Below are 19,963 nucleotides of genomic sequence, written 5' to 3' on the forward strand. Positions count from 1 at the left end.
CACATTGTATCGATCAATTAATTATGCTTACTTTTCCCTCTTCTTTTTATTTTTTGTCTTAAAAATACTAGTATCCCTTACTCTACCTGTCCCAGATAACCATTCCCTAAGGTATACTGGGGGAAACAACAACAATGTATAAGTAAAAGACATTAATAAAACTTATTTAAATAAAAGAAATAATATGATAGCACCATAGAGAGTTTGAGGGGATGTTAGCTAAACATATTTAGCCATTTTTTGTTCAACAATTTTTCTTGTTCTTTTCCTTATCCACCTCATCACCCCTCCCTATACCAAAACCTGTGTGATGGACCCCTTTGACAGTCTGAATTCTCAGAATGTTTTTAAATGCATAAAACAAAATGCATGGGATTAAAAAAAACTATGTTGAAAATATAAGGCTGCATAGGATTACGAAGGAAACCAATTATATTGAAATATGGTTATCAAAATATATTTGTTTAAAGTTCATGGTCCCTTAGTTAAGAACCTTCTCCCTAGACTACTGCAATAACTTCCTAATTTGTCCCAGTGACACCATTCTCTTCCCTCTTACCAAGAGGGAATTTTATCTTACACAGACACATCTGACAAATTGATATTCCCAGAGTACAAATTTGACTATATTGCACATGACATTTACAGTGACTGCCTATTATCTCAAAAAATACAGTTTTAAAAATACAATTTTAAAATTAAAGTCTTCCATAATCAGGCTCCCACAGATTTTTCCTATCTTATTTCACAGTACTGTAGATTTAGAGCTAAAATCCAACCCTATTATTTTACAGTTATAGGAAATGGAAGCACAGAGAGGCTAAATTACTTGCCCAGTGTCACACAGCTAGTGTCTGAGACAGGATTTAAACGTAGGTCTTCCTGATTCCAAATCTAGCCCTCTATAGCCATACCATGATGCTCCTCTTTCACATTATTCCCCTTAACATATACTCCAATAAGTCCTTCCTCCAGGTATTCAAACTGGCCTGCCAGATGTTCTCCATATATGACCTTCAATTCATTCCCACCTTTCTGCCTTTGCAAAAAGGATTTCCCTTGTACATAATGAACTCTCTCTTTTCTTCTACCTACCAGAACCCCTACCATAACCATATAAGGCTATTTTTTTTGGGGGGGGGGAGATCATCTGAGGTTTTTAAATTCTCTCTCTCTCTCTGTGTAAGTTGATGTGATGCCTCATCCATATCAGCTGATAAATCAGAATTTAGTCAGATGTAATGATATGTAAACAAGATGTGTCTCTGTCCTGTGACCTTCCAATGAGGCATGATCCTCTTTGTGACAAGAACAGAACAGCATAATTGACTAAACAATCTAGTCACCCCTCTGGGGACTTTAAATAGCTGTATGAATTTTAGCGTGTGCTTGGCACAGATGTTGACTTGATTTAACGATTTCTTTTTCCTTTTTTACCTTCTTATGCTTCTCTTGGGTCATGTCTTCAAAAGTCAAATTTTCTATTCAACTCTGTTTTTTTTCATTAGGAATGTCTGAAAGTCCTCTTTTTCATTGAATGCCCATTTTCTCCCTGAAGGATAATACTCAGTTTTGCTGGGTAGGTGATTCTTGATTGTAATCCCAGTTCCTTTGTCCTAAAGAATATCATATTATAAGATCTCCACAGCTTTAATGTAAAAGCTGCTAAATCTTGTGTTCTCTTGACTGTGACTCCACAAAACTGGATTTTTTTTTCTTTATGGCTGCTTGCAATATTTTCTCCTTCACCTGGGAGTTCTGGAACTTGGCTATAATATTCCTGGGAGTTTTCATTTTGGAATATAAGGAAATGATCAGTGTATTCTTTCCATCTCTATTTTATCCTCTGCTTCTAGATTATCAAGGCAGTTTTCCTTGATAATTTCTTGAAAGAGGATGTCTAGGCTCTTTTTTTTTTTATCATGGCTTTCACATAGTCCAATAATTTTTAAGTTATCTCTCCTGGATCTATTTACCAGGTCAGTTGTTTTTCCAATGAGATATCTCACATTGTTTTCTATTTTTTCATTCTTTTGGTTTTGTTTAATTATTTCTTGATTTTTCTTAAAGTCATTAGCTTCCATTTGCTCAATTTTAATTTTTAAGGAAATATTTTCTTCAGTGAACTTTTGTACCACCTTTTCCATTTGCCCAATTGTATTCTTTAAGGATTTTTTTTTCTTCAGTGAATTTTTGTGCTTCTTTTTCAATTTGGCCAATCCTGCTTTTCACGGTATCCTTCTCCTCATTGGCTTTTTATACCTCTTTTACCATTTTGACTAGTCTGGTTTTAAGGTGTTATTTTCTTTATTATTTTTTGTGTCTCTTTTACTAAACTGTTGACTCTTTTTCATGATTTTTTTTGTATCACTTTCATTTCTCTTCCAAATTTTTCCTCTGCCTCCCTTACTCTATTTTAACAGTCCTTTTGAGCCCTTCCATGACATGAGACCAATTCATATTTTTCTTGGAAGCTTTGGATGTCGGAGCTTTGACTTTGTTATTTTCTTCTGAGGGTGTGTTTTGATCATCCCTGTCAAAATACCCACTTTCTATGACCAGAATTTTTTCTGTTGTTTGCTTATTTTCCTAGCCTACTTCTTGACTTTTAACTCTTTATTAAAGTAGGAGTCTGCTTCCAGGGTGGGTGGTGCAGTGTCCCAGGCTTCAGGGGTTTTATGCAGTTGTTTTTAGAGATACTTCTAGACACTTGTAAATTTTCAGTTCTTCCAAGGTGGTATTATCTAAGGAGATGTGTGTTCATTACTCTCCTGGCTTGTGCTCTGGTCTATGAACAAACACAATTTCTCTTTTCTGCCCTGATAATGTCCCTGCTCTACTGAGGCTGCAAACTCTGGTGTGCTAATGCTCCTTCCCACCCTGAGACTGCTACCTAGCACTTCAGTATGCATTTGAGCATACTCAAGCAATAGAGTCCAGCCTTGGTGCCAGCAAAGAGACCTTTGTAATCTCCTTTTGACCACTTGTTTGATCCCTCCCTCTTAACATCTTTGAGCTAAGAGTTCCAGAAGCAATTGCTGTGCTTCTTGAGGCAGCTAGGTGGTACAGTTGATAAAGCACTGACTCTGGAGTCAGGAGGACCTGAGTTCAAATCTCATGTCAAACACTTAACTAGCTATGTGACCCTGGCCAAGTCAAATTACCTTAGACATCTGGGACTATCTCCAGTCTTCCTGATCTCACCACTGTACCCAGATGGTTCTGGAGGAGAAAGTGAAGTTAGTGACCTTGCACAGCCCTCCATCACTTAGTCTTTTGGGTTTTTTTGCAGGGCAATGGGGGTTAAGTGATTTGCCCAGGGTCCCACAGCTAGTAAGTGTCAAGTGTCTGAGGCCAGATTTAAACTCACGTACTCCTGAATCCAGGGCTGGTGCTTTATCCACTGTGCCACCTAGCTGCCCCAGCCCTCCCTCACTTAAATCCAATTCATGACATCACCCTGATGTCATGGTCTTCTTCTAGAATGAAGGACAAACAACAATGCTGCACTCCTGATTCAGTGGTTCCCAAGGCCTGCTCCTGGTTTTCTGGGGCCCAGTCTTTGTTGGACTGTGCTCCACTCTTACCCCAGTACAACAGACCTTTCCTGCCAACCTTCTAGGTTATCTTTGGATCTGCTCCAGGAATTGCCTTATGGCAGTATTTAAAGGTATTTCAACGGGTTTTGAGGATAGACCAGGTGAATCACTGACTTTCCTTCCCCATATTGGCTTTGTGCTCCCCTCTTATTCTTAATATCCAATGTAATTTCACAAGGAATAATTAAAGAACATATATCCAAATCTTGCAAACAAGAAATTGAGGTAAAATTATGACATTACACAAAAACAGTTTTTAAAGATTTAAAAACTTGTAAGACTTATTGTATAGCAATAAATTTAATTATCTTAACTTTGTCCCCAGTTGATTTTCACAGTACTGAATAAAACTGGAGAAAGTTGAGGTTCAAAATTCAAAGTTCACAAGAGAATATTGTGTACAGTGACAGAATATTGTTTGATGAAAACTGTGAATGACTAAGTATTCTAAGCAATACAATGATCCAAAGCATTACAAAGTAATACAATGATCCCAAAGGACTAATAATGAAGCATACTATCCACCTCCAAAGAAATAACTGATATTGATTGAACACAGATTGAAGAATGCTATTTTTCACTTTCATTTTACTTTTAAGTTTTCTTATACAAAATGACTAATATGATAGTGTTTTGCATAATTGCACATGTATAACCTATATCTGATTGCTTAGAGTTTTAGGGAGGAGTGAGGGGAGGGAGGGAAGGAGGAATAAAATTTGGAATTAAAAATTTTAAATAAAAATATTTATTATTTAAAAAATAAATAAATTCATAAAAAGATTCTAGATTCAGATTCAGAGATCTTCTGGAACAATCAGGGAAGAAACCTCTTTTTTCTCTCTTTATTGATCTTTTCAAACTACAAGTTGGAATAGCTTTTTATCTCCTTGCAAAATACTCCCTTTCACATTCCTTATCTACTTGCTCTTAACCCCGCATTTTTATGGAAACCATAAAAGTACAACTGAATAATTACTCTAGGAGATCACTTTTAGTAACTTCTACCCAGAAAAATTTCACAAGTAGCTGTAAATAAAGGAAAAGAAGCACATGTGATTGATATGTATATTTGGATAAATAAGCTGGTATTCTAGACCAATCTTCCTTTGCTTATCAATTCCCAGATGTTTTCTTCCTTCTTCCTTTTAAGATAATTACTTGGAAAAAAATTTGTATGGGGTAAAAAAAGCAATTAATTATTTTTTACTTTGATTGACAGTGATACTACCTTGGGGCATCACCAAGAAGGTGGAGGAAAGGCTGGGACAAACCCATTCACACTCTCCAAAAATAATGCCATAAGACAACTCCTGGAGCAGCATAACCCACAAAAGAACAGAGTGAGACTATTTTCCAGCCAAAGATGGTTTAATTAGGTGATTGGGATCACCTGCTGTTTGGACTGAGAGAGGGGTTCAGCATGTGGCACAGATACATCCCCATCTAGGCTGCATCTCCAGAGCCTCAGAATCTTTAGTGATTTCTGAAACTCAACTCATGGACCAGTGAGGAGGTCTAGTGGTGGGGGGGAAATAACTACAGTCTCTGCTGGAGCTCAGGTGGAGGACACATATTCTAAATCAGTAAGTAAACTTGAGCAGCAGCAGCCCAGTGGGGGAAGGGCACAGGCACACCAAGTTTCCGACCATAGAGAATCAAATTTCAATCAGATATCTGCTTCTGGGTCTAAGAGAAAGTGGGCCATGGTTACTTAAAGGCCAGGCGGGCTGAGAATGAACCTAATGACCCCCTGAGACCCATTGTAGCTTAGGACAGTGCATCCTGGAAGCAGCACTACATGTTAAGAAGGAGTTATGGGGCAGCTAGGTGGCACAGTGGGTAGAGCACCGGCCCTGGATTCAGGAGTACCTGAGTTCAAATCCAGCCTCAGACACTTAACACTTGCTAGCTGTGTGACCCTGGGCAAGTCACTTAACCCCAATTGCCTCCCTAAAGAAGAAGAAGAAGGAGGAGGAGGAGGAGTTAAAAGCCAAGAAATAGTGGTCAAGATGAGTAGGCAAAGAAAGCAGCGGACCATAGAAAGCTTCTTTCGGGGAAAGGTAGACCAGAATACACCCTTAGAAGAAGATAATAACAAAGTCAAAGCTCCAACATCCAAAGCTTCCAAGAAAAATATGAATTGGTTTCAGGCCATGGAAGCACTCAAAAAGCACTTTGAAGAGAAAGAGAGATAGAGGGAAGATTTAGAGAGGTAGAGGGAAAAATGGAAAGAGAAATGAGAGCAATGCAGGAAACTCATGAGAAAAAGTCAACAGCTTGAAAAGCCAAATGGAAAAGGAGATACGAAAGGTCTCTGAATAAAAGTGACTTTATGAGAAACCAAGACACAATAAAGCAAATCCAAATGAATAAAAAATAGAGGGCAATATGAAATACCTCCTTGGAAAAACAGCTGACCTAGAAAATAGATCCAGTAGAGATAATTTGAAAATCATTGGACTACTTGAAAGCCATGAACAAAATAACAGTTTAGACATCATCTTTCAAGAAATTGTCAGGGAAAATTGCCCTGATTTTCTAGAAGCAGAAGGTAAAATAGAAATTGAAAGTATCCACCAATCACATCCAGAAAGAGATCCCCAAAGGAAAATTTCCAGGAATATTATAGCCAAATCCAGAGATCCCAGGTCAAGGAAAAACTATTGCAAGCAGCAAGAAAAAAGGAATTCAAATACTATGGAGCTACATTAAGGATAACACAAGATCTAGCAGCTTCTACATTAAAGATCAGAGGGCATGGAATATGGTATTTTGGAGGACAAAGGAACTGGGACTACAACCAAAAATCACCTACCCAACAAAACTGAGTATAATCTTTATTTTGTTTTGTTTTGGTTTTTTACTGGGGCAATGAGGGTTAAGTGACTTGCCCAGGGTCACACAGCTAGTAAGTGTAAGTGCCTGAGATTGGATTTGAACTCAGGTCCTCATGAATCCAGGGCCGATGCTTTATCCACTGCACCCCCTAGCTGCCCCAGTATAATCTTTAAAGGGAAAAAAATGGGACTTCCATGAAAAAGAGGAATTTCAGGCATTTGTGATGAAAAGAACTGAACTGAATAGAAACTTTGTCTTTCAAATACAAGACCCTAGAGAAGCATAAAAAGGTAAACAGGAAAAAGAAATCATGAGGGATATTAAAAGGTTAAACTATTTACATTCCTACATGGGAAGATAATACTTCTATCTCATAAGAACTTTCTCAGTATTAGTTAGGGCAACTGAAAGGAATATATTTAGAGGGCATAGGTGGGAATTGAATATGAAGGGATGACATCTATAAAGCATTTATTTTTTGTTTATCCTTGTTTTTGGTGGAGCAGGTAGTTTGGGGCCAGATTTGGGCTTGGGGCCTTCTGGGTCCAGGGCTGGTACTTTGTCCATTGTGTCATCTAACTGACCCATGATGACATCTTTAAAATAAAGTTAAGGGAAAGTGAGAGGTGGAGGGGTGGTAAAGTAGCTCACATAAAAGAAACAAGAAAAAGCTTATGGAGTGGAGGGGAAGATGGGGAAGGAGCGGGGAGTGAGTGAGCCTTATTTTCATCAGAATTGGCTCAAAGAGGGAGTAACATACACACTCAAGTGAGTATAGTAATATATGTTTCCCTTAGGGAAAGTAGGAGGGGAAGGGGATGGCAGGGAGAGGTGAAGGAAAGAGGGCAGATTGGGGGAGGGGGCAGTAAAAAGCAAAACACTTTTGAGGAGAGATAGGGTGAAAGAAGATAGAAAATAGAGTAAATATCAAGGGGAGGGAAAAGGATGGAGGGTAATACAGTTAGCAATAGTAATTGTGAAAGAAATGATGAGCAGGATGCTATCAGAAGGATGTATGAAAAATGCAGACTATTAACACAGGAAGAACTGATGGTATCTGAATATGAATTGAATTATAATTTTATTTGTTAGTTCCTCTTTCTAAAGTTATTTTGTCTATATTCTTTCACAACCTGACTAATGTGAAGATGTTTTGCCTAACTGGCCATGTATGACTTATATTGAATTGCTTGATTGCGTAGGAAGGATTGAGGAGGGAGGGAAGAAGAAAATTTAGAACACAAAGTTTTAAAAAATAAATGTGAAAAAAAATTTTTACATGTAACTTGGGGAATTGATTAATGTCTGTTAGAAGAAGCTTGACTTCTGACCCCCAATCAAGTTATTTTAGTTTTTCCTTACAAGGGACTGAAACTATCTTTTGAGACTCGCTTGACTCAGGAAAATTAAGGTTCAGGCTGTTGACATCATTTCCTTGTTCACTGAGAACAAAATATCTCTAAGAAACTCTAGGCACTAATCAGATGTAGGGGAGCTTTACTCAGCTGAATCAACTTGTGGCATTCTTGATTGATCAAATCTATCTATGTATCTATGTATCTAGGTATCTATCATCTTTGTCAAATATTCTTTCCTTGCTATGGCTAAGTAAATCTTCATTTGTTAACAGTTGAATGAACTATGAGTACTTAATTTCCTTCATTTATTGTATTTAAACAACTGGGGCGGGAGGGGCTGGCCTGACTCAGGCTCAGCCCAGAACAATCATAACTTAGAACAAAGGTTCCTAACTAGGGGCCCATAGACCCACACTCATTTCAAGAAGTTTATGAACTTCGATAAAAATACATTTTTTTTCCATGAGCCTCTAACTGAAATTTAGCATTTCCTTCAATTAATTGAAATCATTCTGAGTAGAGATCCACAGATTGCCAAAGGGTCCATAACAGAAAAAAAGTTAAGAACCTCTGACCTAGAGGGAGGTCATTTATGCAACGGTTTTATTTTATTTTATTTTTTATTTTTATTTTTATTTTTTGCTTATGATGAAGTATTCTTTCCCATGAGGAATCACTGCACACTGAACATTTAAGTTGGCAACGCTACAATAGAGTAGAAAGATTCACATATGTACATGTGATTGCAAATGTAACGCCCACACAGTGTGTAGAAGGCAGATGTGCAAATGCTGGTTTAAATTCACAACACACCTAGTGAACCATCTCTCTAGTACAGAGCTTCTTAAGCTTTTCCCACTTGCAACCTCTTTTTGCTAGATAAATTTTTATGTGACCCCAGGTACATAGGTATACAAATCAAACATTTACTGCCAATTTTTGTGACCCCCCCATATTCCATTACATCACCCCATAAGGGGTTACAACCCTCAGTTTAAGAAGCTTTGCTCTAGAAGACTGTCCCCCAGACCAGTGCTATTCAATATTCTTATCACTGAGTTGGATGAGGGTATAGATGGTATGCCTACAAAGTTTGCAAATGATGCAAACTGAAAGATATAGCTAACATACTATATAACAAAATTGGGTCTTGAAAAAGTTGACAGAATAAGGTGGTGAACCTATCCTCAAAGAAGATGAAATGTAATAGGAATAATGTAAATTCATAACTTGACTTTTAAAAAAAATCAACTATTTAAATACGGACTGGTGATGCGACTAGAAATAGTTCATGTGAAAAAGACCTGCAAGTTTTTGGGGAACTGAAAGTTCAATTTTAGTTATTGTATAATACAGATTCCCAAGTTGAACTTAAGTTGAATTAATAGAGGAACAGAGTTCCAGAAAAAGGGAAAGTTCCCCAGTAGATTATCATTATAGCTATCCTCATAACTGTCACAGAGAAGGATTACACTTGTTTTCCTTCCCTAAAGGGCAGAACTAAATTGAAGTGACAAAGAGATAGATTTTCTTTTGATAGAATACTTCCTAATGATTAGAACTGTGCAGAAGTGGAATGGATGTTCTGAATAGGTGTTAAGGTGGAGACTGACCAGTTACTTGCTGGGAATATTTCTAGGTGAAATGGATAGTATAAATAAATAAAGATAGTTTGAAATCAGGAGGATTTCAAATTTGGCCTCAAACACCCTGGGTAAATTGCTTAACCCATTTGCTTCAGTTTCCTCAACTGTAAAATTGGGAATAATAATATTACCTCCTTCCTATGGTTGTTTTGAAGATCAAATGAAATAACAATTGTAAAGTGTCTGGCACATAGTTACATGCTATACAAATGTTAGCTATTGAGGTCCCTAACTATTAAGAAAATTCCTTTAAGAGAGACTTTTGACAAAACTGTCTTTGTATCCGGTGCTTTACACATAGTAGATGCTTAACAAATGCCAACATTTTTATTATTAAGTTGGATGAGGGTATAGATGGTATGCTTACATAGTTTGCAAATAACACAAAACCAAAAAAGATAGCTAACATGCTGGATGACAAAATTGAGTATGAAAAGGTTGACAGAATAAGTGGCTGAATCTAGACACAAAGATGAAATTTAATGGGAAGCAAATGTAAAGTTCTATACTTGACTTTTAAAAAAATCAACTTTATAAAATACAGAACAGTGATGTGACAAGGAATAATTCATATGAAAAAGACCTGAGATTTTTGGCTTAGATGTGGAAGACTACATTTCAGAGGGAAATGTTATATGATGTAACCATCATACAAAGTCTGTCTGTCTAGAACCAAAGGTACATAAAATGGGAGAAGTATAGGGAATGCCTCATAAAGTGTCCTCTTCCACCACTTCATGCCTGGATTATGGCAAGTCTTCTATATAGCTTCCTCATATTTAATTTCAAGTGATGTGGCAATGTAAAAAGCATTAGATTTGAAGAAAAACTAGGTTCAGATACTGGCTCTGCCTCTTTTAGTTGTATGACCTTTGACAAGTCACTTAATGGATCTTGGCCTTAGTACCCTCATCTGTAAAAAGAGGTAGCCAGATTAAGATCCCCTTTCATCTCTAAAACTATGATCTTTTCAATTCTTATTGAACACTTATGTCAATGTATCTTCCTTCAAGTCGCTATTCCACCCCAAAATCGTTTATACATATTTAGCATTTATTAAGTACTCACTATGGCACTAAGCACTGTGCTTATTATTGCTTTATATTGAGGATAAAATCCAAGATCCTTAAATATGCATTCAAGGAACTTCACAACACGGGATTGCAAAGTTGTACAGCAGAAAAAAAGAAAGCCTTAATTTCTAAGCCTTGCTCTGTCACTGACTAACTGTGGCATTCTGAGCAAGGCAAAAAAGTAGTAGAAAGAGCATCAAACTTGGCACCAGAAAACATTGGTGTGAATCCCAATTCTGCCATTTACTCACTACATGTCCTTGGGAAAGTCACTCTACCTCTCTGGGCTTCAGTTTCTTCATTTGTAAAATGAGAAAAATGGCCCAGATGATTAAAGAACCTTCCAGTCCTATTATATTTGAGTTTTTCTTCCACACCCACACTCCAACCAGTCTTAGCTATTCATTATCCTCAGAAGAGGTCAATTTCATTCTTGCCTTTGTTCTAGTTCCACCTACAAAGTCTTCCCTATTCCGCTCCTGTCAAACTGTTCTCCCTCCAAGGTCAGAATGTCCTTGGTGGAGGATGATACTCCTTCACAAACATCCTCTTGTCACTTCAGCTTGTGGTGTTGAATTATGAGCTTCATGGCATTGGTTTTTAAAAAATTTCTTTCTTTCTTTCTTTCTTTCTTTCTTTCTTTCTTTCTTTCTTTCTTTCTTTCTTTCTTTCTTTCTTTCTTTCTTTCTTTCTTTCTTTCTTTCTTTCTTTCTTTCTTTCTTTCTTTCTTTATTGGGGCAATGAGGGTTAAGTGACTTCTCCAGGGTCACATAGCTAGTAAGCATCAAGTGTCTGAGGCCTGAAACTCAGGTCCATCTGAATCCAGGGCCGGTGCTTTATCAACTGTGCCACCTAGCTGCCCCCATGGCATTGTTGTACTACTTACTGTGTACTACTTTTCAAAATTTCTCATTAAATCTTTAGTTCATAGGATCCTATGTTTATAGCTAACTTTAGAGGTGACTCAGAAAATTAAAGTGACACAGGTGACAAAGACAAGATGTGACCTGGCTCCAAAATCTGCATTATTTCCATGTACCATATTACTTGCCTAGTGAACTATTTATGCTTACTAATTTAGGCTCATCAACAAGATTATAAGCAACTTGAAGGCAATAAATACTTGAACAAAGGAATGAATGAACGCATGAATGAATGAATGAACTGACAAAGTAAAATTTAGATTCTCTGTTTCCAGAGCTAAGGCCCAGCAAACAAGTTGTGCCTTGAGCTTAGCAGGACAACAATCCTTTTCAATCACCCTCTGGATGATCTTACACTCTGGGCTGGTCACACAATTTACCAGGTGTTCTCTGGTCAAAGACAAACATTGGACAAAATCGGAAAGTCCAGCAGCGAATCAAAATTGTCATATGCTTTCTGCTCCCTCATTGTTATGGCTACAATTCACTGAGAAGTCACTAGTATAAGTATTAAGATCTTCCCATGCTACCTCAGTTTCCCACCCCCCCCACCGGGGTAGGGCCCCAGCACATGTGTTCATAGCTCCACCTTGCTTGCAAGCCTTTTTCCTCACTTAGAAAATAAATTCTCTCTCTAATTCCTGACACCTATCTCTGGCCTATATTTATTGTACAATGCCAGCCATTCATAGGTTAGAGGAAAAAGGAAAAAATTGGGTTGAGAGAATGAATGAATGAATTCTAGAACTTTTTGATGGACCCAAAGCATTTTAGTACAATAATTTTATCCATCCCCCCCACTCTTCATTTCTTGCTTTTTTCATCAATTCTATGAAAATAGGGAAGACTCTAGAAAGGAAAGGAAGTTGGGCTCAGCATGAATGCTGGGGAGATGAGATGGAGTTTTCAAAGTTGTTGTGAGAGACGAAAGGGATAGGTACAAAGCTCTCTGCCCAACTGCCTCAGTTTCTCTTTTTTATTTACCTTATTTTCAAGCATAAAAAACTAAAGAAGATAAGGACAACTTGGTAGGATGAGGGAAAGTTTTAAATGGCTTAAAACCCCTGCAATTGGTCTGTAGAGTTCATGGGAGACCCTAAGGAGTTTTATAGAAATGTATGCGTCATATCTTTGAAATACTGATTTGTTAAACGATATGGAATAAATGGACAGAATTACTACACCAAAGTATCAACCAGAATCTTCAGGTTATATAATTTGCTATAAGATATACCCAGAAAACCCAAAATTTAATCCACAATCATTTCTAACCCATCACTTTGTATTACTAATTCTGTTTCTGCCCAAATAGGCACATTTTTATGACATAGGAAATTTTTACCATTTTTCTGACCCTTGCAGTTAATTTAATTGCAATTTTCACACCATGGTAATCACAGGTTGGGCTTACTGTGATTTTTCCAGTCTACTTGAGAGGCAATGTCATAAAGTGTTAGGCCTGAAGTTAGAAAGCTTTGGGTTCTCATTTCATCTGATACTAGATGTATGACCTTGAGCAAATCACCAAGCCTCAGTTTCTTCATCTGTAAATAGAGAAAAACTAGAATACTTGTTTTGTGGGGTTTCTGTGAAGTTCAAACATGATAATATCTAAACCATGCTTTACAAACTTTAAATCAATACCTGTGTTTTTAATCTTTCAACCACCTTTGCTCAGTCTACTTTGGGAGGAAAAGGAAGAAGTTAGGGTTTTTTTCCACATAGGCTTCAAAGGCTAGAATTTTAAGGCTACATTTGCATGGGAGTATTGACTTTTTCAAAGTATTTTTATAGATTTTTACCCTCATCACAATCCTCTGAAGTAGGTAGTTCAGATATTATTTTCCCATTATTTTCAGATGAGGAAATGAAAGCAGAGTTACATAGTTACACAGAGTGCATAGTTACAAAAATAGGGAGCAGCTCAGACATTTATAGAACACAAATCTCCCACCTCTAAGGGATAAGTTTTTTCCCCATTATATCATATAGCTAAGTCTCACTCTTCAGGTATGAGTACTTTGAAGAGATTGCTGTTATTCAGGAAGTATAGAATAAACTCATTCAGCTTGTGTTTGGATTTGTGAGGAAGAATGCAGGTGCTAATTGGAACTATGTTCATTAATTTAAAAGTACACTTACCAATCTTTGAGAACATTTCTGTGTGTGTGTGTGTGTGTGTATGTATAGACACACACACATATATAGAGCACAGGGGGATGGGAAAATATGTTTTGTGTTCATATGCGAATACAGCAAAATAATTAACTTTCAGGTCTTTTCAGATGGAACCATTGAGAAATATCCTCAATAATGCATGCTCAGGATTATGAAAAGCAAGTAAATAGGTCAAGGACAATTTACAGTGAAATTGAATATGAACTTGCAGTGTTTTCCATTTAATTTAAAACAGATCAATAGAATATTATTATATGTGAAGTTATTTCATGATTATCTGTTTCAATCCTTTTAAATTCAAGATAAGAAAAACTGGGACCCAAGTTTTCTGACTCCTAGTGCAATCCTTGACAATCCTGTCCAAAACAGAACTCAGTTTCTTCCCTCCAACCTGGCCTCCCCCAAACCCTTTCCTCTTTCCAACTTTCCTTTTACCTTTGAAGGCTTATATCCTTGATGCTGTGGAGTCGTCCTTGACTCATTACTTTTACTCACTCCACATATTCCATCTGTTTCCAAATCTTGCTGTTTCTACTTTCATAACATCTCTTCCTCCCCATTTACTTAGCCACCAACCTGGTATAGGTCTCATCACTTTTTACCTAGACTGTTACAATAATCTCACTGAAATCCCTGCCTCAATTCTCTTTCCTCTCCCATCCAACTTTTACTCAGCTGCTAAAGTGATTTTCCTAAAGTACAAGTATGACCATTTACTCCACTACAGAAAAACTCTATCATCTTCCTATTACCTCCAGGATCAAACATAAAGTCCTCTGGGTTTTAAAGCCTTTCACAACCTGGTCTCTTTCTACCTTTCCAGTAATCTTAAACTTTACTTTGTCCACTTACCTCTAAATCCAGCTATCTTGGACTACTGGCAGTCTTTGAACACAATACTCCATTTCCTACCTCTGTGTCTTTTCATTTCCCCCCATACCCATTAGACTGTGTACTCCTTGAGAGCAGAGGCTGTCTTTTGCCTTCCCTATTGATAGCCCTACTGCTTAGCACTGTTCCAGGCAGATAAGATAAAAGGTACTTAATAAATGTTTATTGACTAACTGACTTGAATACTTTGCTTTCTTACCTTTGCCTCTTACATTCCCTAGCTTCTTTCAAGACTTGGCTTAAATTCTGACTTCTGCAGGAGGCCCTTCCCAATCTCACCCTTCCACATCATGACATTCTATCTACTCCTTATATATTTTCCATGTCCAGTACCTAGTTATTTACATGTTAACTTCCCTATTATAATGTGAGCTCCTTGAGAGATGGGACAGTGCTTTGCCTTTCTTTGTATCCATAGTACTTAATACAGTGCTGGGCAATAGAAAACAATAAAAGTTTACTGACTGACTCTTCAACTATACCATGCTGCAAGTTCTGTTTTTCCTTTTTTCAAATAGCATAAATATATATTTATATGATATACATACATATATAAATTTTTCTAATATATAAATATATTTTTTTCCTGTCAAACTTACTACATTTACATTAGTGTCTCTTCCCATAAACTGAAATTTCTGGGTCTCACTTCTATGGCCTGAATTTACATATAGTATATTTTATAAACTCGATTTTCTGCATACAATCTAAATGATTAGCTTGTGTAAGTAATGTTAACGTTTCCACTTTTGTGAGAGGAAAGAATATAGGTTCTTTATCATCTTTATTATCAGATTCTCTTACACTCCCATTTCTCTAGTTCCTTACCTTCTTCTAAGTGACACCTTAGAAGCAAATAGAATACAAGTTCCTGAGTGCCTTGGTGAAACAAGGGAATGTACATCTTTAAAATTTGGATAACAAGGGTTAATACAAAAGATGTACCAAGAGCAATTGAACAGAAAGGAAGAAAAAGGAGCAAGTAATTCCTGCCACTACTGAGAAAATTAGAGGACACCACCCTTTTGAAGATATAATAAAGAGATAAGGAGTTATCTTTCCCATTTGACATAGCCTGGAGTGTTCACTGACAATTCATTTGTGTTTGATTTCTGTTATTTTTGATAAGGCTTTTCATAGATTATTTCCTTAATTTAAATAAGTTATCCTTAATACTTATGATAGCAAAATAAAAGATCTTCCTATACTAATCTTACATTCTACTTGCTTTCCTCAAATGACTTTATAATGAGCAGATTGATCTCTTTCTCAATTTCATCTGGCACCCTAGACCTTCCTCTTTACAATCCCAGCTTCCTAACTTATATTACTTACAGCCTACCTTGAGGATTTCTTTGACAACCTGACCCTAATGGATCCTGGCCTTGACCTCACATTATTCCATTTCATTTTCTAGGTTACTGTGCATTTTATCAAGCATGCCCATGTCACTCAGACTGTTATTTGGTCTAGACCGGGGCTTCTTAAACTTTTTCCATTTGCAGTCCCTTTTATTTTTTTAGTGAGGCAATTGGGGTTAAGTGACTTGCCCAGGGTCACACAGCTAGTAAGTATTAAATGTCGGAGGCCGGATTTGAACTCAGGTACTCCTGAATCCAGGGCCGGTGCTCTATCCACTGCGCCATCTAGCTGCCCCTGCAGTCCCTTTTTGCTGGAGAAATTTTAAATAGGTATATATAACCTTTTACTCTTGTCAAATTTTTTGAGACTCCCACATTCTCCCACAATATGCAACCCCATATGGGGTCAAGATCCACAGTTTAAGAAGCTTTGGTCTAGACTTACTTCTATCTCAGATAAAGAGGCTACTTATTTCTTCTTATTGGGTGCTTCCTTTTTGGGCTGTCTAGAAATTTGTGATACCTGAAACTCTGGAGGATAGGAGGATGTGGAAGAAAAGTATTAAGGCCTTCCCCCAGCCCCCTTTTCATATCAGGGTAAACAATAAGTTTTTATTTCACTTTCAGACTCCCAGATACCATTACCTTGGTTCCTGGGTGGACGGATTGTTTTCACACCCTTAGTAGTTACATATCTATCTATCTATCTATCTATCTATCTATCTATCTATCTATCTATCTATCTATCTATCTATCTATCTATCTATCTATCTATCTAATCTCTATCATACATATATATCTAATCATCTATATATATACATAGCTCTATATATATATCAGTAGTTTTATATACACATATATATTAGTTATATACATATCAGATAATCCAAATTTGATGAAGGCAGTGAATGATGAAATTGAGAATTGACATAAAACAGAGGACTTCTTTTCAAAATGGAGGAAAATGCCTTCTTTTTGATCCTACGGGATGGCTAAAAGGCTACATATGATAAGGGAATGCCAAAACATTTTGAAGTAGAAAAAGCTATACACATATTTTTAGAAGCTCTTTCTTGATCTGGAACAAATTTGACACTGTCTACCCAGTGAAAGTTGGTATCTGATTGGTCTTAATCTCTTACAGAGAATCATCTTTACAGGAAATTTAGGACTTGAGGAGTAGGAAGAATATTATTTGCTTTTATCTGACAGTCTAGAAACTAAGAGATTAGAAATTTAGCTAGGAAGAACTTCATAATGAACTAGGAGCCCCCAACAATCAGGCTAGATAGAGTGTTGGATACATTGACTGATGTTCCACTGTATGGTTTTGTTTTGCATTTGTTTTGATTGGTTTTCTTAGTTAGGAGAGAGTTCAATCTGGAGGAGAGGGAGAATTGCTTTTCTCCACCCTTCTTCGATAAATGACTATTATATATAAGCTACAGGCATAAGTGAAACCATATATAAGTATGTATTTTAAAGCTTATATACTGTGGGGTGGCTAGGTGGCGCAGTGGATAAAGCACCGGCCCTGGATTCAGGAGTACCTGAGTTCAAATCCAGCCTCAGACACTTGACACTTACTAGCTGTGTGACCCTGGGCAAGTCACTTAACCCCCATTGCCCCGCAAAAAACAGGTCAGAAACTGCCATGAAAACTGGGTCCTTAAAATCTTTACTCCATTTTTACAGAAACTTCAACTTGTACAACTCTGTGTTCATTACAAAACACATATTCCTAAATGTACTCATTTGCAAATACTGTCTGGTGCACAGGAGTTTAATTAAAACCATATTTTACCCTTAGCGTTGTGATATTTAGACCCAAATAGCATACTTACACCGAAGCCAAATGAAAGGCAAATCCACCAAATAAACTGCAAACTTTCACAGGTGCATAATTGTTTGTCACCTTTCCTGTCAAACCTCCTACCAAAATTTCTAAAGTTCAGGAAATAATCATATTGATTTTTAAAATTAATTTGAATTTTCCTGCTTAGGTCCAACTCCTGTGGGAGGTTTTAATTAGGGTAGGTGGCTGAATAAGAGACAAAGCTAGTATCCTGAATTATTACATCTTGAATAATAGAAAACTAGCATTTTATGGATGACTCAATCAGCTCTCAAAACAAATCAACCACTCAAAACAATAGCCACAATAGTGCTATCAGAGGGAACCTTGTAAAGCATAACCATCACCTTACATCACCTTACCAAAAAAACCAAAAAACCAAAACACCTTACAAAGCAACACACTTTAGCAAAGCAACAGTTTCATCTCATCAGTGACCAGCAAAGGTAATAGAGAGCAGGGAAAACAGTTTGGCACCATTCCTGCAGCTCCAGGCTAAGGCTTCAACAGTAAGTGTGCCCTCCTCGACGAACATTCAAACTCTAACTGCCCAGAGTGGGGCCGATTAACCCAGAAATCTCTGCAAAATCCCACACGTAACAAACTAGGCTGCTGAGGCCTGGGGACTTCCTAAATTATAGAACCAAGCGGGCTAAGCCCTACTAGCACATGATTGAGGATTTAATCGGATTCTTGCCAGTCTTGCTCCAAGATGCCTAGGCAGTAGGTGGGAAGGGGGAGAGGGAGGTTTGAAACTTCCATCTGGGGCAGGTCACATCTTAACGAATTCCAGTTGTCTTTTTACAGCACAGGGAAGCTGCTTCACCTGCTCTTTGGACTGCCTGAAGGGTCGAGAAGTAAGAGAAAGTGGAACGCAAGGGGCGATCTTAAGAGGGCTGGAGATTAGGTAAAGATGACTGAGGATATATCCAAGGTACGCTGTCCCCAGCTGAGCCTCGTGGTTGAAAAGCAGAATCTGAGTATGTGAGCACTCCTCTTCCTCAGCTCACCCCAGGCCTGCATCCTTTCTGCCAGTCTGTCTAGGAATATCCCGGGGGAACCACTGCAGCTCTAGCAAGGCCGCACCCTGGGCGTGCTTCACTGTCTCTTCCTACTGAGGATGAACCCCAGTTCCTTCCCCAGCGTCCGGCCCCCCAAAAGATGACCGAAATGCCAATGAACCTTCCCAAGACAATGCTTCTAAAATTCACCCTTTCCTCCTCAAGCCAGACACAAGCTTCATTTTTCAATTCCCCAAATTTCGCCTTGTGGGTGATAGGTAGACCAGGAGCCCCCGAATGCCTTTTTTCTCCCGACTGCTCCAACCCATTTCTTTCTGAGTTCCCCCATAGGCTGGACCCTCCAAAAGCTGTCTCCTCTGTCTTTCCATGCTCGGCTTACCTTTGCCTACAAAAAGGGAGCTGGCTAGGGGAAGAAGCTGCAGCTAGCGTTACCTTATTTCGGTACTTCCCCGAGTAGGGTAGGGAAAGACACCAAATTAACCCAACTCCGGCCGCGAGGACACAGCTCTTTGGTCTTCCTCCTACAACCAAAGACTATAATATCCGGCTCAGAGCCTGGGTGCGGAGCGGGAGGAAGTTACTCCTACCTTCCCCTTTGCTGCTGCTGCTGCTGCCGCCGCTGTTGCTGCTACTGCCTGCCTCCCTTTTAGCTCAGAGGCGGCTGCAACCTTTACGAGTGGAGCTGGAGGACGCAGAGAGAAAGGGCTACCAGACAACTACTACTGTTCGCCTCTGGGCTTGAGGCTCCTTAGTTCTCCCTTGTCAGAGCATCTTAGGTAGGCAAGTGTGAGTTGTGGCCCGGGTTACTACTGCCCAAGGAGTGAATCCTGGGCTGAACATCTTTCCATTCATTCTGGATTATGCTCTCAGATGCGTTACCTCTCCCGGCCCACTTTTTTTTGGCGTGGAGGGTTCGGGGGGAGTTGGAGGGAGGGGAGGAGAATGATGATGAGGGAGTGACTGTGGGGAAAGCCTTCTAGGAAAAAGTCCTTGGCCTCTCTTCTGGGAAGGACTGCGTGTTGTTGTGCTTTTCCCTGTGGGGCTGGGGGTTCAAAAGAGGGGGAGGGGACCTGTTTCTGGTTGATGGGGGAGGGGTGGAGAAGAAAAGGCAGTTGTCCAAAGCTTTAAATCTGCATGCCCTGTGAGACTGCCAGAAATCACAGTTTACGGTTTCTCCAACACTCTCCCATCTCTGGCATTCATGCCTCTGTGGGCT

At 38.4% G+C, this 19,963-nt stretch overlaps 1 protein-coding gene across 1 annotated transcript in view; it reads right to left on the reverse strand.

Annotated features, from left to right (window-relative positions):
* Window positions 1-19,627, reverse strand: part of FAR2 (fatty acyl-CoA reductase 2) — a 160,062-nt gene extending 140,435 nt beyond the window's left edge. Inside the window, exon 1 of the mRNA XM_043969308.1 lies at window positions 19,180-19,627. The gene's annotated coding sequence lies outside the window, so the exon portion shown is untranslated. The remainder of the gene's footprint in view (window positions 1-19,179) is intronic.
* Window positions 19,628-19,963: the final 336 nt, after the last annotated feature.

The sequence above is a fragment of the Dromiciops gliroides genome, chromosome 5 (assembly GCF_019393635.1).
Source record: "Dromiciops gliroides isolate mDroGli1 chromosome 5, mDroGli1.pri, whole genome shotgun sequence".
Classification (NCBI taxonomy): domain Eukaryota; kingdom Metazoa; phylum Chordata; class Mammalia; order Microbiotheria; family Microbiotheriidae; genus Dromiciops; species Dromiciops gliroides.